The sequence below is a fragment of the Schistocerca nitens genome, chromosome 6, assembly GCF_023898315.1.
Source record: "Schistocerca nitens isolate TAMUIC-IGC-003100 chromosome 6, iqSchNite1.1, whole genome shotgun sequence".
Lineage (NCBI taxonomy): Eukaryota > Metazoa > Arthropoda > Insecta > Orthoptera > Acrididae > Schistocerca > Schistocerca nitens.
The window spans coordinates 44257715-44280631 of record NC_064619.1 but is presented as its reverse complement, the minus strand read 5'-3'; the positions used below and the strand labels follow the sequence as shown (position 1 = coordinate 44280631).

The following is a 22917-nucleotide window of genomic DNA, read 5'->3' as shown; positions in this document are numbered from 1 at the left end:
AACAGAAACGTTCGTCGTACGTCCCACATTGATTTCTACTGTTATTTCATGTAGTGTCGCTTGTCTGTTAGCACTGACAAATGGTTCAAATGGCTCTGAGCACTATGGGACTTAACTTCTGTGGTCACCAGTCCCCTAGAACTTAGAACTACTTAAACCTAACTAACCTAAGGACATCACACACATCCATGCCCGAGGCAGGATTCGAACCTGCGACCGTAGCAGTCGCGCGGTTCCGGACTGAGCGCCTAGAACCGCTAGACCACCGCGGCCGGCCTGTTAGCACTGACAACTCTACACAAATGCCACTGCTCTCTGTCGTTTAAATGAAGGCCGTCGGCCACTACGTTGTCCGTGATGAGAGGTAATGCCTGAAATTTGGTATTCTCGGCACACTCTTGAAACTGTGGATCTCAGAATATTGAATTCCCTAACGATTTCCGAAATGGAATGTGCACGAGTCTAGCTCCAACTACCATTCTGCATTCAAACTCTGCAAATTATCGTCGTGCGGCCATAATCAAACCGCTGATCTGTCGTCATGAATGACCTTAGTACAAATGTAAGCTCCGCCAGTGCTCTACCTTTTTATAGCTTGTGTACGCAATACTACCGCCATTTGTATACAGAATGTTCGGAAATTCCCTTACAACTTCTACGACATGCATAGGGGAATGAGTAGACAATACTTTGACTTGGAACCCATATCCGGGAAAGTACAGTTTGGTTCAAATGGTTCAAATGGCTCTGAGCACTATGGGACTCAACTGCTGTGGTCATCAGTCCCCTAGAACTTAGAACTACTTAAACCTAACTAACCTAAGGACATCACACACATCCATGCCCGAGGCAGGATTCGAACCTGCGACCGTAGCAGTCGCGCGGTTCCGGACTGAGCGCCTAGAACCGCTAGACCACCGCGGCCGGCCTGTTAGCACTGACAACTCTACACAAATGCCACTGCTCTCTGTCGTTTAAATGAAGGCCGTCGGCCACTACGTTGTCCGTGATGAGAGGTAATGCCTGAAATTTGGTATTCTCGGCACACTCTTGAAACTGTGGATCTCAGAATATTGAATTCCCTAACGATTTCCGAAATGGAATGTGCACGAGTCTAGCTCCAACTACCATTCTGCATTCAAACTCTGCAAATTATCGTCGTGCGGCCATAATCAAACCGCTGATCTGTCGTCATGAATGACCTTAGTACAAATGTAAGCTCCGCCAGTGCTCTACCTTTTTATAGCTTGTGTACGCAATACTACCGCCATTTGTATACAGAATGTTCGGAAATTCCCTTACAACTTCTACGACATGCATAGGGGAATGAGTAGACAATACTTTGACTTGGAACCCATATCCGGGAAAGTACAGTTTGGTTCAAATGGTTCAAATGGCTCTGAGCACTATGGGACTCAACTGCTGTGGTCATCAGTCCCCTAGAACTTAGAACTACTTAAACCTAACTAACCTAAGGACATCACACACATCCATGCCCGAGGCAGGATTCGAACCTGCGACCGTAGCAGTCGCGCGGTTCCGGACTGAGCGCCTAGAACCGCTAGACCACCGCGGCCGGCCTGTTAGCACTGACAACTCTACACAAATGCCACTGCTCTCTGTCGTTTAAATGAAGGCCGTCGGCCACTACGTTGTCCGTGATGAGAGGTAATGCCTGAAATTTGGTATTCTCGGCACACTCTTGAAACTGTGGATCTCAGAATATTGAATTCCCTAACGATTTCCGAAATGGAATGTGCACGAGTCTAGCTCCAACTACCATTCTGCATTCAAACTCTGCAAATTATCGTCGTGCGGCCATAATCAAACCGCTGATCTGTCGTCATGAATGACCTTAGTACAAATGTAAGCTCCGCCAGTGCTCTACCTTTTTATAGCTTGTGTACGCAATACTACCGCCATTTGTATACAGAATGTTCGGAAATTCCCTTACAACTTCTACGACATGCATAGGGGAATGAGTAGACAATACTTTGACTTGGAACCCATATCCGGGAAAGTACAGTTTGGTTCAAATGGTTCAAATGGCTCTGAGCACTATGGGACTCAACTGCTGTGGTCATCAGTCCCCTAGAACTTAGAACTACTTAAACCTAACTAACCTAAGGACATCACACACATCCATGCCCGAGGCAGGATTCGAACCTGCGACCGTAGCAGTCGCGCGGTTCCGGACTGAGCGCCTAGAACCGCTAGACCACCGCGGCCGGCCTGTTAGCACTGACAACTCTACACAAATGCCACTGCTCTCTGTCGTTTAAATGAAGGCCGTCGGCCACTACGTTGTCCGTGATGAGAGGTAATGCCTGAAATTTGGTATTCTCGGCACACTCTTGAAACTGTGGATCTCAGAATATTGAATTCCCTAACGATTTCCGAAATGGAATGTGCACGAGTCTAGCTCCAACTACCATTCTGCATTCAAACTCTGCAAATTATCGTCGTGCGGCCATAATCAAACCGCTGATCTGTCGTCATGAATGACCTTAGTACAAATGTAAGCTCCGCCAGTGCTCTACCTTTTTATAGCTTGTGTACGCAATACTACCGCCATTTGTATACAGAATGTTCGGAAATTCCCTTACAACTTCTACGACATGCATAGGGGAATGAGTAGACAATACTTTGACTTGGAACCCATATCCGGGAAAGTACAGTTTGGTTCAAATGGTTCAAATGGCTCTGAGCACTATGGGACTCAACTGCTGTGGTCATCAGTCCCCTAGAACTTAGAACTACTTAAACCTAACTAACCTAAGGACATCACACACATCCATGCCCGAGGCAGGATTCGAACCTGCGACCGTAGCAGTCGCACGGTTCCGGACTGCGCGCCTAGAACCGCGAGACCACCGCGGCCGGCAAAGTACAGTTTCCGTGCTACAACCATTTGAGTATACGTTGGTAGCGCGACCAATTTTTACAAATAACTGACTAGGTGTGACCCAGTACATCAATTGTTTTACGACTCCACTCATTAATACTCAAAGAAATTTCTCGTGTACTCACTGACGAGTTCTCTTCGACATTGTACTCTTCCAATTCGGGTGTGCGGCGTCTCCTCGGAGCACTAGTCAGTGAAGGTACCCTTCCTCGACGCCCTTCCATAATTGTGACGAGAAGGCTATGTGATGCAGTCCGACGTTGTGGGCACGATCTTGATAAAAGGTAACGAGCAACTCTCCCTTTACCGTATGCTTCGCCATTCAGATGGTTTATATCAATGCATTCTGCCGCGTTGTTCTAACACTCCCAGACACATGAATGAGGCTAAAACTAGGTCAGAGAGATAGGGCGGACATCAAATGACATCAGCCGATCAGACGTAACCAGCCCCCTCCACCCCCCCCCCCCCCACACCATTACTAACGTGTTGCATACCAACCTAGCAAACATGTTTTTAAACGGCTATAGCACAGAAACGGTACTTCCCTGGACATGGGTTCCTACCCAAAATATTATGCACTCAATGCACTTTACAAATCCCAGAAGTCTGTAACTGGAATTTCCTAATGCCCTTATCGCTGTCCTATGACTTTTTGTCACCTCTTCGTATTCTACTACAGTGTCTAAGCCAATACCAGCTCAAACTACCAGACAAACGACTAGAACAACATTCAGTTAGCATCCACATCTGTAATGGTCGTATCATATATAGAATCAGCCACACCTGACGCAAAATTATTACAGCAGTTGGACATATTCCTAGTTCAGTGGATTCAGCCTGTCAATCAACGACACTGCCATTCGCGCCCCACTTCTGACCAACATTGTACACTCAAGTAGACGCCAAAAGATTTCCTGTACTTGTAGTTTCTTGTAAAATTTTTAAAATATTGCATTGCAAAATCATGTTCAGTGGTGATGCTTAATCCCAGCCTGATGGTTTGCCTTATGGCAGGAATGATTGCTAGAAAATGGGGCTATGACCACGAGACTAGTAACAGGGTTGAAAGATTAAATAATAGATTAAATAAAGACATTGTGGCTTTGGAACTTTTATTTCCGAAACAAATGATTTATCAGCTACAGACCCGTCAGTAAAACAGCACTTGAGACGTGATGGAAATGATCATGGTGTACAGGTAACACTGAAATTTGACTTTCAATTACCAATAAGGAACTTGACATTTTTCTGTCAGTTCCTCTGCACCAGATCTCATTCTGGTGGGAAGAAAAGTAGATTTTAGTCAGAGGTAGAAGGCAGAAGGAAGACGAGAGGAGACACGTGACAACCCCCTCCCTCGCTCCTGTTTTTGTGAACTCCCCCCTCTCTTACGGAACATTCAACGAACTGCTGTTCGCATGTTTCGTTGCTGCAGTGTCGTGTGACGCTGTTGCAAAAGTCAGTTTCGCCTGTAGTCTCTCGTCGTCTCGTAAGCTTGTTCGTCCGTACTTTCAGAAATAATATTTATTCTCTTATTTGTTTATAATGAAGACTTCCAAATGCAGGGCATTCGGGAGGACGACGGTTCAATCCCGTCTCCGGCCATCCTGATTTAGGTTTTCCGTGATTTCCCTAAATCGCTTCAGGCAAATGCCGGGATGGTTCCTTTGAAAGGGCACGGCCGATTTCCTTCCCCATCCTTCCCTCACCCGAGCTTGCGCTCCGTCTCTAATGACCTCGTTGTCGACGGGACGTTAAACACTAATATCCTCCTCCTCCTCCAAATGCAGGTTTGCATTACCGTTTTCTTCGGTGACTTGCTTAATGATGAACATATTGGTTGAATAATAAAGAAATATTCTTCGTAGCTCAGTCAATTGCGCATGTTAACGTCGCATTCTTTGTGACAATTATCCATCTTTGCAAACACTCTCTCACTGTCTCGCGATAAAAATGTTAACAAGTGATAGCGGCTACCCTGCAAGTTGTGAGCTCTGCCTCAGTGCTACCAACTAAAGAAAAACGTGTACAGCCGCAGGCTGTACTACAAACGCCTCAGCTCACAGCAGCTTGACCGCAATCCTTTTATACATTTGCGTACGCTGGACAGCTGAGTGCCTTGAACTGTATGTGTATATTTTAAATATATATTCCTAAGGTTGTGACTAATATTAGTCCACTAGTTTCAGAGTGTGAATTCTTTTTAAAATCACGTCCATTATAAAATCACGTCCATTGGTTCCTACATGGCGCCAAGAACTGAGAAAGGATTCTGTTACGAATTACTATATTTTAAAATGTCAAGAGTAAATAATGGCCGCAAACTACATGAGAAAAAAATATTGAATGAGTTCTAAGCTGTTTTTAAACAGTAAACAACATAAGATGACTCTAAAGTTAAACAGTTGCAGATTTAAATATGTGTATTAATGTAACAACATAGATATATAATATGCCCGAAATGTGATCATGATGTTTGATTGTATTCAGAATCATTTGTTGAGTCTTGTCCAAATTAAAATGACAAATGTCGTTAAAAATGCATTTAAAGTTTACATATTACTAATGTTACTTAGTTCCACTTTTGCGGTCTCATTTCTAAGTGCACTGTGCCCTTTTTAGTCTGTTAGCTCAGTCGATATGTTACGCTGAAATATTTCATAGATAATGTTAATTATCTAAGCGATTTGCAGAAAAAACAAGATCACAGTTTAGTAGCCTGTCGAAAATGAGGTTGTAATAGTGATGGGCTAAACTGCGATTTTCCGATATCAGTGATTTCTGTGAATGCTACTTTTCAGTATCTGTTATTCTTAACTGTGATTTGTCGCAGTTAAGAGTCGCAGTTAAGGAACCTAGGTCGTGTATCCTTCCGCCACTGCTATTTCTGCGATTTCTGCTACTTCCGCGATTTCTGCAACTTCTGCTACTTCTGCGACTTCTGCTACTTCTGTGATTTCTGCTACTTCTGCGATTTCTGCGACTTCTGCTACTTCTGCGACTTCTGTGATTTCTGCGACTTCCGCGATTTCTGTGACTTCTGCTACTTCTGCGATTTTTGTGACTCCTGCGATTTCTGCGACTTACCACCGTATGAAAAAGTTACATCTGTCCACACAGAAAATTGCATCTCAACAAACCTGTCATTGGTAAGTATGTTTTACGTTTGTTCTTCCGTTGGCTTTAATCTTGTATTGAAGAAACAACTGTGAAAATATTAATAGTGTAATTAATATGTAAGTAGCCATACAGTAGCGTAATAGTTCGTGTATATAAAATGAATTCTACCAAATTGTTATGTTCACAGGTACGCGAACTACATTTTAGTCACTCAGTAAAGTGATAACTCAAAATATCATTGTCAACAGATCTGGAGAAATTGCCACTGCATCTTTAGACCGTTTTCGTCAGATGAGAGGTTAGTTTCTAAGTGTTTCGATGGACTTAATTGCTTCAGTGAGATCGTTCTTGCAAATGTGAAATATACCCCATTGAGTGGCTTTCATTAGAGCAAATTTTAGCAATCTACTCTGTCAGTTATATTACTTGTAATTAGTGACAGCAAAAATTGTTTAATAATCCTTGTGATTTTGCAGACACAGTTCTGACTCTGATTACTGGTTGCTGTACGTATCTATCCACATCAAGGCTGTTGAGAGAGACTCGTGAAGATTCAAGACAGCTCTTAGAAGATTTTGCAGTTTAAAAGTGACATAATTGTGAAATAAGTGTGCAGATGAGTGATTAAGCTGTGTTTTATTGAAGTTGTTGTGCGATTTTAAAGGAATAATAATGTTAAATACAGTGAGTGAATAATGAAAATCTCATTTTCCACATGTTTAAGCCGTCCCACCCGTAATTTTCCGCCACTTATTTACTGGTAAACACTAGTTGGAGAGTGACATGCCGCCCCCCCCCCCTCCCCGTGTCCACAATCTTGGGTGTGACACTGACCTGTAACATATCCCAAAGTCTACAATATGCATTTTGAGGCTGTTGATATGAAAGTGGGAAGTACAGATCTTCCATTTAAATCAGGAATAGGTTAAGTGCATTACTTGAAAGTAACACAGGAAAAGCTTACTTATGTAGGTGGTAGTAGTGTCGGCAAAAAGTTCTTGTGTGTGAAGTTGCCATGTAGAACACCAGGTGTAAAACTTTTCTCCCGAGTCTTGAACTGTGTCGGAACAAAAGTGGGGCATTCATATGACTGTTTTCATATCTCTACACTTATACAGATGTCTGAGTTCTGCTGTGTTAACATTGCAAAGTCCTTTAGGCATGTGGAGTATTAACCAAAACTGTCATATTGGAAGCAGAATCAAACACATTTGTTACGTTACTTGATATTTTCAGGAGAAAAGGGCAATGTTGCTTCTTATTAATATAATACATTCAGAGTCACGCCAGTATTTGACCAACCATAACTGATGCTGAATGTGCAAGTCGTCATATAATATGAAAGGCTTATTTCAATAGTGGTACAAGTCCATTACCTCCACTTTTCTGTCTATAATGCTTCTGAAATTAGTGATCCAAACAAACATAAATAAAGGTTCATCTCTAGCAAGAAGCCATATGCTTGAATATTTCTGGCATCTCAACTGCAGATTTTTCAGCGCTCATTTAACTTTACGACTCTGTATCTCAAAATGAACAAAAATGGACTTGTACCACTATTGAAATAAGCCCTTCATATGCACACACAGCACATCGATCTCGTGAGGCACAAGGCTCTCATAACGAAGTACGTACGTCGGTCAACAGATGACACTAGGAAAAGTATGTTAACTGCGCTTTTTAGTTGCTACTTGCGACTCTTAGTTGCGATTTGTCACAGAAATCGCAGTTTGACTCGGTAGCGAATAGCGTAGTATGAACTTTGCTCAACAGATGGCAGTGCTAACTGCGCTTTTTAGTTGCTACTTGCGACTCTTAGTTGCGATTTGTCACGGAAATCGCAGTTGGACTCAATAGTGTATCGCAGAGATGGGCGTAGTACGAACTTTGACCCACAGATGGCACTGTTAACCGCGCTTTCTAGCTGCTACTTGCGACTCTTAGTTGCGACTTGTCACGGAAATCGCAGTTGGACTCCATAGCGTACCGCAGAGATGGACGTAGTACGAACTTAGGCCAACAGATGCCACTGTTAACCGCGCTTTTTAGATGCTACTTGCGACTCTTAGTTGCTACTTGTCACAGAAATCGCAGAAAGCAGTGCTAAATTCGACCAATAGATGGCTCACGTCTTTGAATGTGAAATACTTATTACGACTGCTAACTGTGACTGAAATCGCAGTTAGATTCTGTAAAGTTGCTACTGTGATATCTGTGACTTCTCAGTCACTGTGATTTCTAACAGATACGCGATTTCCTGCCCACCACTAGGTTGTAAGATACACTGAACAAGCTCAGACTGACAAAGGACAGGGAAGGAAATCCCTTTCAAAAGGAACTGTCTTGGCATTTGCCGTGAACTTTTTAGGAAATGCAAAGGAAACGTAAATGCGGGGCTGGGATTTGCACCACTGTCCCACTCAATGTAAGTTCAATGTCTTATCCACTGCGTTACTTTTGCTCTGTCTCACGAGAATTTGCTAGAAGTGTTGACATTAATGCTGTAACTGACCAAACATACAGAGTGTAACAAATAGGTAGGGCCAAACTTTCAAGAAACATTACTCAGACCCAGAGGAATAAAATTTGTTACATAGGCATGAGTCCAGACGCTTTATGTCCATGTTACGACTCATTTTTTCTACTTCCTTTCATAACCACATTACTCATGGGAAACACACAGAAACAGAATATACCAACACTGCATAATGCGTTTTGTTACATGAAACGTTGCGTAGCCAACGTTAGACGCCCCGAGAAATGACGAAAGGGAAAAAAGAAATGAAGATTGGAGTTTAATGTTCCGTTGACAGCGAAGTCATTAGAGTTTAAGCACAAGCTCAGAATACGAAAGGATGGGTAACGTAATCGACAATTTTTTTTTCAGAGGAACCATCCCGGCATTAGCCTAGAGCGATGTAGGGAAATCGCGGAAAACCTGAATCCTGAACCGGCGTCCTCCCAATTTCTTGGCCTCAATGCTCTTTGGATCTAAACTCATTAGACTTTTATTTGTGAGGGCATGAGAGCTCTTGTGTACGGAACCCCGATACAAGATTTACAGAGTCTTCGTGCCCGTATTGTGGGAGACAGTGAAACAATACAAAATTCCCCAGGGATACATGTGCCCACGAGGAATTCAATGAGACAGCCGGATGATGCATGTATCCATGCCAATGGGAGGCATTTTGAAGATTTCATTTAGAAAAGTGTTTCATACTGTGCTGATACGTTCTCTTCCTATGTGTTCCCCATGATTAATGTGTTGAAGAATTGTAGAAACTGAGCTCTAACATGGAAACAAAACGTTTCCGGACCCATGCCATATAAAATGTTATCTTCATCCACATGTGAGGAATGTTTCCTGAAATTTGGTCGTACATTTTTGTTATACCCTGTGTTTTTAATGTCTACAGTAGTCATCCGTGTACTGTGTAAGCATTTCACTCAAGAACACAGAGAGATTATAGCCATACTATTCACTTTACAGGAAATTCAACTACATACTTTTTTTTTATTTTTTAGTTAGAGAAAAGTTACAATCTGAAATATGACTGTATTGAAAGAGTGTGTCATTTGCAAAAGAGTTAGTCAACAGAGTTAATACTGATAGAATCGATTCATTAGCATCTTGTAGAACTCTTCTAAAATTAGAAATAAAGTTTCAGCACTTTTGTTTTCCGTTAAATACAACAAAAAGACGGGCATACTACACACACACACACGAGATCCTGGTTTGAGCCCCAGTCCGACAAAAATTTCCAACTTGTACAGTCGATTTAATTCGCTGTCCGATTGCTGCTGGCGTCGGTCTTCCCTTCGAAAAACGACGAGTTTGCAGTTGCTAGCTTCATAGCTTTAGAGACTGACGGTGATACTGAGAAACGGAAAATCAGTCAGTCCCAAATCAACGCGAATGGCTTCTTTACAGATGAGGATAACCTCACTCCCGATATTTGGAGGACGCTGTCAACAAGATCAACTGGTATATAAGTAGCTATGGGTACGCTTCACTAAGAGAGATCAGTACTGATTGAAGTTTTGTTAAGAAGTAACTGCAATACTGTTTACTGCCCGTTGGTGCAGAAGCACTGGTACAGACTTCACCTGAGAGTACATCAAGTTGAATGCGTCACACTAGCTAATCTCCAGAAAAACATCTGCATATGGTATAACTAGACTGCCAGAAAAAAATTAGTACACCGTTTCACTCAAGATTTATTGTTGCAACAGTGCATATGAAGTAAATCAAATGATTACGTTTAATAATGAATAGGAAAATAGGAATGCGGTAAGCTACTACAAACAGCATAGTGAACGCATTATTGTGGCCAAGATAGATACGAAGCCCATGCCTACCACAGTAGTACAAGTTTATATGCCTACTAGCTCTGCAGATGACGAAGAAATTGAAGAAATGTATGATGAAATAAAAGAAATTATTCAGATAGTGAAGGGAGACGAAAAATTGTCATGGGTGACTGGAATTCGTCAGCAGGAAAAGGGAGAGAAGGAAACGTAGTAGGTGAATATGGATTGGGGGTAAGAAACGAAAGAGGAAGCCGCCTGGTAGAATTTTGCACCGAGCACAACTTAATCATAGCTAACACTTGGTTCAAGAATCATAAAAGAAGATTGTATACATGGAAGAAGCCTGGAGATACTGACAGGTTTCAGATAGATTATATAATGGTAAGACAGAGATTTAGGAACCAGGTTTTAAATTGTAAGACATTTCCAGGGGCAGATGTGGACTCTGACCACAATCTATTGGTTATGAACTGTAGATTAAAACTGAAGAAACTACAAAAAGTTGGGAATTTAAGGAGATGGGACCTGGATAAACTGACTAAACCAGAGGTTGTACAGAGTTTCAGGGAGAGCGTAAGGGAACAAATGGTAGGAATGGGGGAAAGAAATACAGTAGAAGAGGAATGGGTAGCTTTGAGGGATGAAGTAGTGAAGGCAGCAGAGGATCAAGTAGGTAAAAATACGAGGGCTAGTAGAAATCCTTGGGTAACAGAAGAAATGTTGAATTTAATTGATGAAAGGAGAAAATAAAAAAAATGCAGTAAATGAAGCAGGCAAAAAGTAATACAAATGTCTCAAAAATGAGATAGACTGGAAGTGCCAAATGGCTAAGCAGGGATGGCCAGAGGACAAATATAAGGATGTAGAGGCTTGTCTCACTAGGGGTAAGATAGATACTGCCTACAGGAAAATTAAAGAGACCTTTGGAGAAAAGAGAACCACTTGCATGAATATCACGAGCTCAGATGGAAACCCACTTCTAAGCAAAGAAGGGAAAGCAGAAAGGTGGAAGGAGTATATAGAGGGTCTATGCAAGGGCGATGTACTTGAGGACAATATTATGGAAATGGAAGAGGATGTAGATGAAGATGAAATGGGAGATATGATAGTGCGTGAAGAGTTTGACAGAGCACTGAAAGACCTGAGTCGAAACCAAGCCCCGGGAGTAGATAACATTCCATTAGAACTACTGACAGCCTTGGGAGAGCCACTCCTGACAAAACTCTACCATCTGGTGAGCAAGATGTATGAGACAGGCGAAATACCCTCAGACTTCAAGAAGAATATAATAATTCCAATCCCAAAGAAAGCTGGTGTTGACAGATGTGAAAATTATCGAACTATCAGTTTAATAAGTCACGGCTGCAAAATACTAACGCGAATTCTTTACAGACGAATGGAAAAACTGGTAGAAGCGGACCTCGGGGAAGATCAGTTTTGATTCCGTAGAAATATCGGAACACGTGAGGCAATACTGACCCTACGACTTATCTTAGAAGCTAGATTGAGGAAAGGCAAACCTACTTTTCTAGCAGTTGTAGACTTAGAGAAAGCTTTTGACAATGTTGACTGGAATACTCTCTTTCAAATCCTGAAGGTGGCAGGGGTAAAATACAGGGAGCGAAAAGCTATTTACAATTTGTACAGAAACCAGATGGCAGTTATAAGAGTCGAGGGGCATGAAAGGGAAGCAGTGGTTGGGAAGGGAGTGAGACAGGGTTGTAGCCTCTCCCCGATGTTATTCAATCTCTATATTGAGCAAGCAGTGAAGGAAACAAAAGAAAAATTCGGAGTAGGTATTAAAATCCATGGAGAAGAAATAAAAACCTTTGAGGTTCGCCGATGACATTGTAATTCTGTCAGAGACAGCAAAGGACTTGGAAGAGCAGTTGAACGGAATGGAGCGTGTCTTAAAAGTTGGATATAAGATGAACATCGACAAAAGCAAAACAAGGATAATGGAATGTAGTCGAATTAAGTCGGGTGATGCTGAGGTTCAAATGGTTCAAATGGCTCTGAGCACTATGGGACTTAACATCTTAGGTCATCAGTCCCCTCGAACTTAGAACTAGTTAAACCTAACTAACCTAAGGACATCACACACATCCACGCCCGAGGTAGGATTCGAACCTGCGACCGTAGCAATCGCGCGGTTCCGGACTGACGCGCCCAGAACCGCATGGCCACCGCGGCCGGCGTGATGCTGAGGGAATTAGATTAGGAAATGAGACACTTAAAGTAGTAAAGGAGTTTTGCTATTTGGGGAGCAAAATAACTGATGATGGTCGAAGTAGAGAGGATATAAAATGTAGACTGGCAATGGCAAGGAAAGCATTTCTGAAAAAGAGAAATTTGTTAACATCGAGTATAGGTTTAAGAGTCAGGACGTCGTTTCTCAAAGTATTTGTATGGAGTGTAGCCACGTATGGAAGTGAAACATGGACGATAAATAGTTTGGACAAGAAGAGAATAGAAGCTTTCGAAATGTGGTGCTACAGAAGAATGCTGAAGATTAGATGGGTAGATCACATAATTAATGAGGAAGTATTGAATAGGATTGGGGAGAAGAGAAGTTTGTGGCACAACTTGACTAGAAGAAGGGATCGGTTGGTAGGACATGTTCTGAGGCATCAAGGGATCACCAGTTCAGTATTGGAGGGCAGCGTGAAGGGTAAAAATAGTAGAGGGAGACCAAGAGATGAATACACTAAGCAGATTCAAAAGGATGTAGGTTGCAGTTGGTACTGGGAGATGAAGAAGCTTGCACAGGATAGAGTAGCGTGGAGAGCTGCATCAAACCAGTCTCAGGACTGAAGACCACAACAACAACAACGTTTACAGATCAGTAGCACAAGTGGTTCTGAGGTACCAGGTATCGACCCAAGATGAAACACTCATATTAGTACGTGGTATATATAGCCTACACAGGTATCCAGTCGATCGTACAGACGGTAAATACATCCTCGGATATGTTATGCCACGCCTACTTGACCCCTTTATGTAGTTCTGTAAGAATTGTTGGTTGACGAGTTGCACAAGTCGCTTCTTGTCCCATCATATCCGTTTAGTAAGAGTAATAAGAGGCACATTTCAGACTACCTAACAGATCAAAACGAAAATTTCTGTTCCGACACTGACAATGTTGAGTATTTATGGAAAAAGTTCAAGGCAATCGTAAAATGCGTTTTAGACAGGTACGTGTCAAGTAAAATTGTGAGGGACGGGAAAAACCCAAGGTGGTTCAACAACAAAGTTAGGAAACTACTACGAAAGCAAAGAGAGCTTCACTGCAAATTTAAACGCAGCCAAAACCTCTCAGACAAACAGAAGCTAAGCGATGTCAAAGTTAGCGCAAGGAGGGCTATGCGTGAAGTGTTCAGTGAATTCGAAAGTAAAATTCTATGTGCCGACTTGACAGAAAATCCTAGGAAGTTCTGGTCTTAGTTAAATCAGTAAGTGGATCGAAACAGGATATCCAGACACCCTGGGATGATAATGGTATTGAAACAGGGGATGACACGTGTAATGCTGAAATACTAAACACCTTTTTCCAAAGCTGTTTCACAGAGGAAGACCGCACTGCAGTTCCTTCTCTAAATCCTCGCACAAACGAAAAAATGGCTGACATCGAAATAAGTGTCCAAGGAAGAAAAGCAACTGAAATCACTCAACAGAGGAAAGTCCACTGGACCTGACAGGATACCAATTCGATTCTACACAGAGTACGCGAAAGAACTTGCCTCCCTTCTAACAGCCGTGTACCGCAAGTCTCTAGAGGAACGGAAGGTTCCAAATGATTGGAAAAGAGCACAGGTAGTTCCAGTTTTCAAGAAGGGTCGTCGAACAGATGCGCAAAACTAAAGGCCTATATCTCTGACATCTATCTGTTGTAGAATTTTAGAACATGTTTTTTGTTTCGGATCATGTCATTTCTGGAAACCCAGAGTCTACTCTGTAAGAATCAACATGGATTCCGGAAATAGCGATCGTGTGAGACCCAACTCGCTTTATTTGTTCATGAGACCCAGAAAATATTAGATACAGGTTCCCAGGTATATGCCATTTTCCTTGACTTCCGGAAGGCGTTCGATACAGTTCCGCACTGTCGCCTGATAAACAAAGTAGGAGCCCACGGAATATCAGACTAGCTGTGTGGCTGGATTGAAGAGTTTTTAGCAAACAGAACACAGCATGTTGTTCTGAATGGAGAGACGTCTACAGACGTTAAAGTAACCTCTGGCGTGCCACAGGGGAGTGTTATGGGACCATTGCTTTTCACAATGACCTAGTAGATAGTGTCGGAAGTTCCATGCGGCTTTTCGCGGATGCTGCTGTAGTATACAGAGAAGTTGCAGCATTATAAAATTGCAGCGAAATGCAAGAAGATCTGCTGCGGATAGGCACTTGGTGCAGGGAGCGGCAACTGACCCTTAACATAGACAAATGTAATGTGTTGCGAATACATAGGAAGAAGGATCCTTTATTGTATGATTATATGATAGCGGAACAAACACTGGTAGCAGTATGCGTACGGAACGATTTGAAGTGGAATGATTATATAAAATTAATTGTTGGTAAGGCGGGTGGGAGAGTCCTTAGAAAATGTAGTCCATAAAAAAGGAGTTGGCTTACAAAACACTCGTTCGACCTATACTTGGGTATTGCTTATCAGTGTGGGATCCGTACCAGGTCGGGTTGACAGAAGAGATAGAGAAGATCCAAAGATGAGCGGCGCGTTTCGTCACAGGGTTATTTGGTAAGCGTGATACTGTTACGGAGATGTTTAGCAAACTCAAGTGGCAGACTCTGCAAGGGAGGCGCTCTGAATCGCGGTGTAGCTTGCTGTCCAGGTTTCTAGAGGGTGCGTTTCTGGATGAGGTATCGAATATATTGCTTCCCCCTACTTATACCTCCCGAGGAGATCACCAATGTAAAATTAGAGAGATTCGAGCGCGCACGGAGGCTTTCCGGCAGTCGTCCTTCCCGCGAACCATATGCGACTGGAACAGGAAAGGGAGGTAATGACAGTGGCACGTAAAGTGCCCTCCGCCACACACCGTTGGGTGGCTTGCGGAGCGTAAATGTAGATGTAGATGTAGATATCCCAAACGTGCTCAACTGGAGACAAGTATGGAGATCGCGCTGGCCAGGGAAGTAGCTGCACGTCTTGCAGAGCACGTCGAGTTTCACGGGCAGTCTGTGGACAAGCATTATCCTGTTGGAAAAGCGCATCACCCTCCTGTTGCAAGAGCCGCAAAAGAACGGGTCTAACAACATTCTGCACATACTGAGTGCTCGTCATCGTCCCCTCCAGAAACACGAAAGGAGAACGAGAGTTGTAGCTTATCGCTCTCCAGACCGTAAGCCCTAAGATGGATGCAGTGTGTCTTCGACGAATGCACTCGGTGAGGCAGCAATTACCAGGTCCACATCATATGTGCAAAGGACCATCACTTGTGTGCAGGCAGAATGTGCTTTCATCGGTGAAGACCATGGCATGCTATTCCATCTTCCAAATGGCCTTCTGAATGCACCAGTCAAGCTGTGTACATTGGCGCTGTGGCGAAAGATGGGCTAGTGCTGTGCGTGCCCACAGTCCCAGTGCCCGTAACTGGTTTGCAACAGTTCATGGTGACACGTCTGGGCTCACAAGAGCTTTTATCTGTGCTGTGGTAGCTGTGCGATCTCTCACTAAAGCCCTTACAATAAGACGATCCTGGCAGGCGTCTGTGCTACGTGGATGTCCAGAACGTCGTCTACAGGTTATAAGGTGCGTCTTACGTGAGGAAGACATTTTTACCATTTTTAATAAATTATTGTCTCTTATTGATGTATTGACGATAGTTAGGAAGTGCTGTAGTCCGTAGCCGGCCATGAGTCGGAGAGCATTTCCCACGCTGGCTTGCTAGGTGACGAAGCGACCGTACGTCGCGCGTAGTGGGGTGGGGCTCGGCGCTGGACCGTAGCTACAAGCGTCAGCCTGGGAAATATACATGACCGGAAGTACCGCCATCTTAGCTCCAAAGTCACCGATTTTGTTTATTTACATTTAATAATTAAAGTCGTTTATGACAACATGAATACAAGGAGGAGCCACTGGATGTTTAAAACTATTTATCATAATTTTGCCTCGTTAAAATTCACACCCGTTCATTAACAAATGCATATCTTAGTAAGTACGAACTTGAACGGAAATCCACGAACTGTGACGAAACTAGTAAGAGTTGCGGACTGCGCGCCTAAGTCGGCAGTCGGCGTTAAGAGCTCTTCCTGTCTTGTTCGATGGTAGCCATGCTCTCGGTTACGAGTAGTTTGTGACATGAGTGTTTCATTATGGATCTAATAAGAATAAAAGTGATATTACGGCATTCTGAATGTTAATTTCGAGTAAATAGATACCCCAAAGTTGATCGACAGCAATTTCAGATAATTAGCTTCCACTGACAGAGACATCCAATGCGCCAATGAAGAATCTGCACGGCACGACATTTACCAGAGCTGCACCGCGCACAGGTAGGAGGAAATGCGACGACACGACTCACCACCAAGGCGGATCAAGGAAGGTCCGACTTACACTCGCAAATTCCAGGTGGAAATGCTGACCAGTTATACTGTACGTCACATATACCACTCTCTACGGACTCGCGGCTAAGCTGGGTCATAACAGTATCAGTTTAGAAGCGAGGGGATCTTGCAGGGTGTAGAATGTTCATGTGACCACTGACACCACCATAGTTGCACAACCGACGCAGCACGTGAACTTTAGTGGCAGTTCTCCGAAAGGACTACCCCGCCACTCGGAAGGCCACAATTTGACGGCTTTCGAACTTGCTCAGTTGTATGTAGGAAGCACTAGAGGGTCTCCGTGGCATGGTTACCTGCTTGCTTCACACGTCTGCACCTCACTGAGCCTTTCGGTTGTGAGCAGTCCCTATTAATGGGTAGACAAAGATGGCGCTATGGCGCTCTTGCAGCTATGCCACTACGCTATCTGTTGGCGGAGGACGTTGATACCATTATCAATACCTGTACTATCCCACGGGTGACGTTTGCTGTCATCACATCAATATAGACGTCCTCCTTCCAGCTGTGACTTTAACATTGGTAGGGAGCCGTTGGTTTTCAGATTAATGGCTTTCACATCTTATTTAACTCATATCAACGTGGAGCACATGTCTTATGACTGAATACTAGAATCATATAGCTTCGACTGTTGTTCTAGTCTTACAGAAACACATTTTGCTGTTTACAGAAATGCATAGCTGGATAACTGCGTACTTAAAATGGCTCTGAGCACTATGGGACTCAACTTCTGAGGTCATTAGTCCCCTAGAACTTAGAACTAGTTAAACCTAACTAATCTAAGGACATCACACACATCCGTGCCCGAGGCAGGATTCGAACCTGCGACCGTAGCGGCCTCGCGGTTCCAGACTGCAGCGCCTAGAACCGCACGGCCACTACGGCCGGCAACTGCGTACTTAATCAAGAGTAGAAGATGTGTATATTGCTGGCTAGCTTCATCCAAAAGCGAGGTCAATCACACTAGACGGAATTTCACTCACACGAGCTGTTCAGAATTGTAGTTTATCCTGAACAGAACGAAACTGTGTCTGTGTTCGTCAATGTAGTCGAGATTACAGCTCATTCGGTACTTTTTACAGCTTTCGACTACATATGGATGCTAACAGGAACTCGGAATGTGCTGCGCCATTAATGTCATTACTGTTTCTGAATAACACTGCACTAAGAGGAAATCATTGGGAAAGAACATGTGCAAAAACTGCATGTGATTGCTTCATCACTCCCTAACCTAACTTCCATACTTTTAACAGAACTGTGAGTATGTGTAACTTATACACTGAAGTGCCAAAGAAACTGGTAAAGGCATGCATATTCAAAGACAGAGATATGTAAACAGGCGGAATACGGAGCTGCAGTCGGCAACGCCTATATAAGACAACAAGTGTCTGGTGCAGTTGCTAGGGGATACTGCTGCTGCAATGACATGTTATCAAGACGTGAGTGAGCTTGAACATGGTGTTATAGTCGGCGTATGAGCGATGGGACACAGCATCTCTGAGCTAGGGAGGAAGTGGGATTTTCCCTTACGAATCCGGTAAAACATCAAATCTACAACGTCGCTGCGACTGAAAAAAGATGCCACAAGAAAGGGGCTAACAATGACTGAAGAGAATTGTTCAACGTGACAGAAGTGCAATCCTTCCGCAAATTGCTGCAGATTTCAATGCTGGATCATCAGCTGGTGTCAGCTTGCAAACCATTCAACAAAACATCATCGATATGGGCTTTCAGAACCGAAGGTCCACCCGTATACCATTCTACATCTACATCCATACTTCGCAAGCCACCTGACGGTGTGTGGCGGAGGGTACCCTGAGTACCTCTATTGGTCCTCCCTTCTATTCCAGTCTCGTATTGTTCGTGGAAAGAAGGATTGTCTGTATGCTTCTGCGTGGGCTCTAATCTCTCTGATTTTATCCTCGTGGTCTCTTCGCGAGATATACGCAGGAGGGAGCAATATACTGCTTGACTCTTCGGTGAAGGTATGTTCTCGAAACTTCAACAAAAGCCCGTACCGAGCTACTGAGCGTCTCTCCTGCAGAGTCTTCCACTGGAGTTTATCTATCATCTCCGTAACGCTTTCGCGATTACTAAACGATCCTGCAACGAAGCGTGCTGCTCTCCGTTGGATCTTCTCTATATCTTCTGTCAACCCTATCTGGTACGGATCCCACACTGCTGAGCAGTATTCAAGCAGTGGGCGAACAAGCGTACTGTAACCTACTTCCTTTGTTTTCGGATTGCATTTCCTTAGGATTCTTCCAATGAATCTCAGTCTGGCATCTGCATTACCGACGATCAACTTTATATGATAAGTCCATTTTAAATCACTCCTAATGCGTACTCCCAGATCATTTATGGAATTAACTGCTTCCAGTTGCTGACCTGCTATTTTGTAGCTAAATGATAAGTGATCTATCTTTCTATGTATTCGCAGCACATTACACTTGTCTACATTGAGATTCAATTGCCATTCCCTGCTCCATGCGTCAATTCGCTACAGATCCTCCTGCATTTCAGTACAATTTTCCATTGTTACAACCTCTCGATACACCACAGCATCATCTGCAAAAAGCCTCAGTGAACTTCCGATGTCATCCACAAGGTCATTTATGTATATTGTGAATAGCAACGGTCCTATGATACTCCCCTGTGGCAACCTGAAATCACTCTTACTTCGGAAGACTTCTCTCCATTGAGAATGACATGCTGCGTTCTGTTATCTAGGAACTCCTCAATCCAATCACACAATTGATCTGATAGTCCATATGCTCTTACTTTGTTCATTAAACGACTGTGGGGAACTGTATCGAACGCCTTGCGGAAGTTAAGAAACACGGCATCTACCTGTGAACCCGTGTCTATGGCCCTCTTTGAGCCTCGTGGACGAATAGCGCGAGCTGGGTTTCACACGACCGTCTTTTTCGAAACCCATGCTGATTCCTACAGAGTAGATTTCTAGTCTCCAGGAAAGTCATTATACTCGAACATAATACGTGTTCCAAAATTCTACAACTGATCGACGTTAGAGATATAGGTCTATAGTTCTGCACATCTGTTCGACGTCCCTTCTTGAAAACGGGGATGACCTGTGCCCTTTTCTAATCCTTTGGAACGCTACGCTCTTCTAGAGACCTACGGTACACCGCTGCAAGAAGGGGGGCAAGTTCCTTCGCGTACTCTGTGTAAAATAGAACTGGTATCCCATCAGATCCAGCGGCCTTTCCTCTTTTGAGCGATTTTAATTGTTTCTCTATCCCTCTGTCGTCTATTTCGATATCTACCATTTTGTCATCTGTGCGACAATCTAGAGAAGGAACTACAGTGCAGTCTTCCTCTGTGAAACAGCTTTGGAAAAAGACATTTAGTATTTCGGCCTTTAGTCTGTCATCCTCTGTTTCGTTACCATTTTGGTCACAGAGTGTCTGGACATTTTGTTTTGATCCACCTACCGCTTTGACATAAGACCAGAATTTCTTAGGGCTTTCAGCCAAGTCAGTACATAGAACTTTACTTTCGAATTCATTGAACGCCTCTCGCATAGCCCTCCTCACACTACATTTCGCTTCGCGTAATTTTTGTTTGTCTGCAAGGCTTTGGCTATGTTTATGTTTGCTGTGAAGTTCCCTTTGCTTCCGCAGCAGTTTTCTAACTCGGTTGTTGTACCACGGTGGCTCATTTCCATCTCTTACGATCTTGCTTGGCACATACTCATCTAACGCATATTGTGCGATGGTTTTGAACTTTGTCCACTGATCCTCAACACTATCTGTACTTGAGACAAAACTTTTGTGTTGAGCCGTCAGGTACTCTGTAATCTGCTTTTTGTTACTTTTGCTAAACAGAAAAATCTTCCTATCTTTTTTAATATTTATATTTACGGCTGAAATCATCGATGCCGTAACCGCTTTATGATCGCTGATTCCCTGTTCTGCGTTAACTGTTTCAAATAGTTCGGGTCTGTTTGTCACCAGAAGGTCTAATATGTTATCGCCACGAGTCGGTTCTCTGTTTAACTGCTCAAGGTAGTTTTCAGATAAAGCACTTAAAAAAATTTCACTGGATTCTTTGTCGCTGCCACCCGTTATGAACGTTTGAGTCTCCCAGTCTATATCCGGCAAATTAAAATATCCACCCAGAACTATAACATGGTGGGGAAATCTACTCGAAATATTTTCCTAATTATCCTTCAGGTGCTCAGCCACAACAGCTGCTGAGCCAGGAGGCCTATAAAGACATCCAATTACCATGTCTGAGCCTGCTTTAACCGTGACCTTCACCCAAATCATTTCACATTTCGGATCTCCGTCAATTTCTTTCGATACTATTGCACTTCTTATCGCTATAAACACGCCTCCCCCTTCACTGTCCAGCCTGTCTCTGCGGTATACATTCCAATCTGAGTTTAGGATTTCATTACTGTTTACGTCTGGTTTCAGCCAACTTTCTGTCCCTAGTACTATATGGGCGTTGTGACCGTTTATTAATGAGAGCAGTTCTGGGACCTTTCTATAGACGCTCCTGCAGTTTACTATTAGCACATTAATATTGTTATTCCCTGTTGCATTTTGCCTACTCCTACCTTGCCGCGTCTCAGGAGGCGTCTTGTCGGGCCTAGGGAGCGAATTCTCTAACCTAAAAAAAAACCCATGTGCACTCCACACGTACCCCGCTACCCTTGTAGCCGCTTCCGGCGTGTAGTGCACTCCTGACCCATTCAGGGGGACCCTACATTTCTCCACCCGATAGCGGAGGTCGAGAAATTTGCACCCCAGATCTCCGCAGAATCGTCTGAGCCTCTGGTTTAAGCCTTCCACTCGGCTCCAAACCAGAGGACCGCGATCGGTTCTGGGAACGATACTACAAATAGTTAGCTCCGATTCCACCCCACGAGCGAGGCCTTCCGCCTTCACCAATTCCGCCAACCGCCTGTACGAACTGAGGATGACGAGCAACAATTTGCAGTCGGAAGCACCCAGTGCAGTTGATAACTGTACAGCACAAAGCTTTAAGCCTTGCTTGGGCCTGTCAACAGCGAGATTTGACTGCTGATGACTGGAAACCTATTGCCTCGTTGGACGAGCCTCATTACAAATTGTATCGAATGGAGGGACATGTACTTGTATGCAGATAATCTCGTGAATCCATGGACCCTGCATGTAAGTAGGGGACTGTTCAAGTTGGAGAACGCTCCAAAATGGTGTAGTAGGTGTCCAGTTGGAGTGATATGGGACCCCTGATACATCTAGATGTGACCCTTGTGAGGTAACGGGTGAGTTGTGTCGCCCTGAAAATATTCTAATTTCGGAGTTGGCATAGCCACACGGAATGTTCGACAAGCTGGGCTTGTCATCAACCGCATGGTGCTGAACATTAGCCGTGATCCAGGCCAACTGCGTGGCTGGTAATTCCATGTTGATGCTGTGTTGAGGAATGGGCTTTGTGTTGATGAAGGAGATTTGAATGTTGGGAGTGACAAATATGGCGGACTTTGTGAAACCATAACGGCAGACATTTCACAGTTCACGTAACAATTAATAATAGCCAGAGCAATCATGATGCCTTAAAAAGAAACATGTACATTACCATTATTTGCACGATGATTCTGATGGTGTAATCAGATTTTCAATATCTTTGTTAGTTTAAAGTTTAGTACGTGACTATAAATTATACAAGTAACACCCAGAAACGAATTTGCAAAATCTAAACGGTTCACCCGATTTTGTCGGTCGACGTGTCTTTAGAAAGCTATAGTGAAAACCAAAATTGGTATGAATTACAGGCTTGTAACTTGAATAGTACATGAGTTATTGGAAGTCAAAGTGGCCAATTACTATTGATCGCGCCAGGCCATAAGTATTCCACAGTTACACGAAAAAGCGATAGCAGCATGCTTATAAGTATATTTATTCGTCTATGTCTTTGTTTACATTCAATATATACTATTCATGAAGAAATTGGTCAAATATTTACTGTGTTTTAGGAAGCACAGA

The 22917-nt window shown here is 43.4% G+C and overlaps 1 protein-coding gene and 1 long non-coding RNA gene across 2 annotated transcripts in view; one reads left to right on the top strand and one right to left on the bottom strand.

Annotated features, from left to right (window-relative positions):
• LOC126263669 (peroxisomal multifunctional enzyme type 2) overlaps positions 1-22917 on the bottom strand; it is a 533675-nt gene that overhangs the window by 169346 nt on the left and 341412 nt on the right. The gene's annotated exons all lie outside the window — the stretch shown is intronic.
• On the top strand, positions 5979-6637 carry LOC126263675 (uncharacterized). Its single transcript, XR_007546884.1, has 3 exons — positions 5979-6057; positions 6216-6326; positions 6505-6637. It is a non-coding gene; the product is annotated as an uncharacterized LOC126263675 (long non-coding RNA).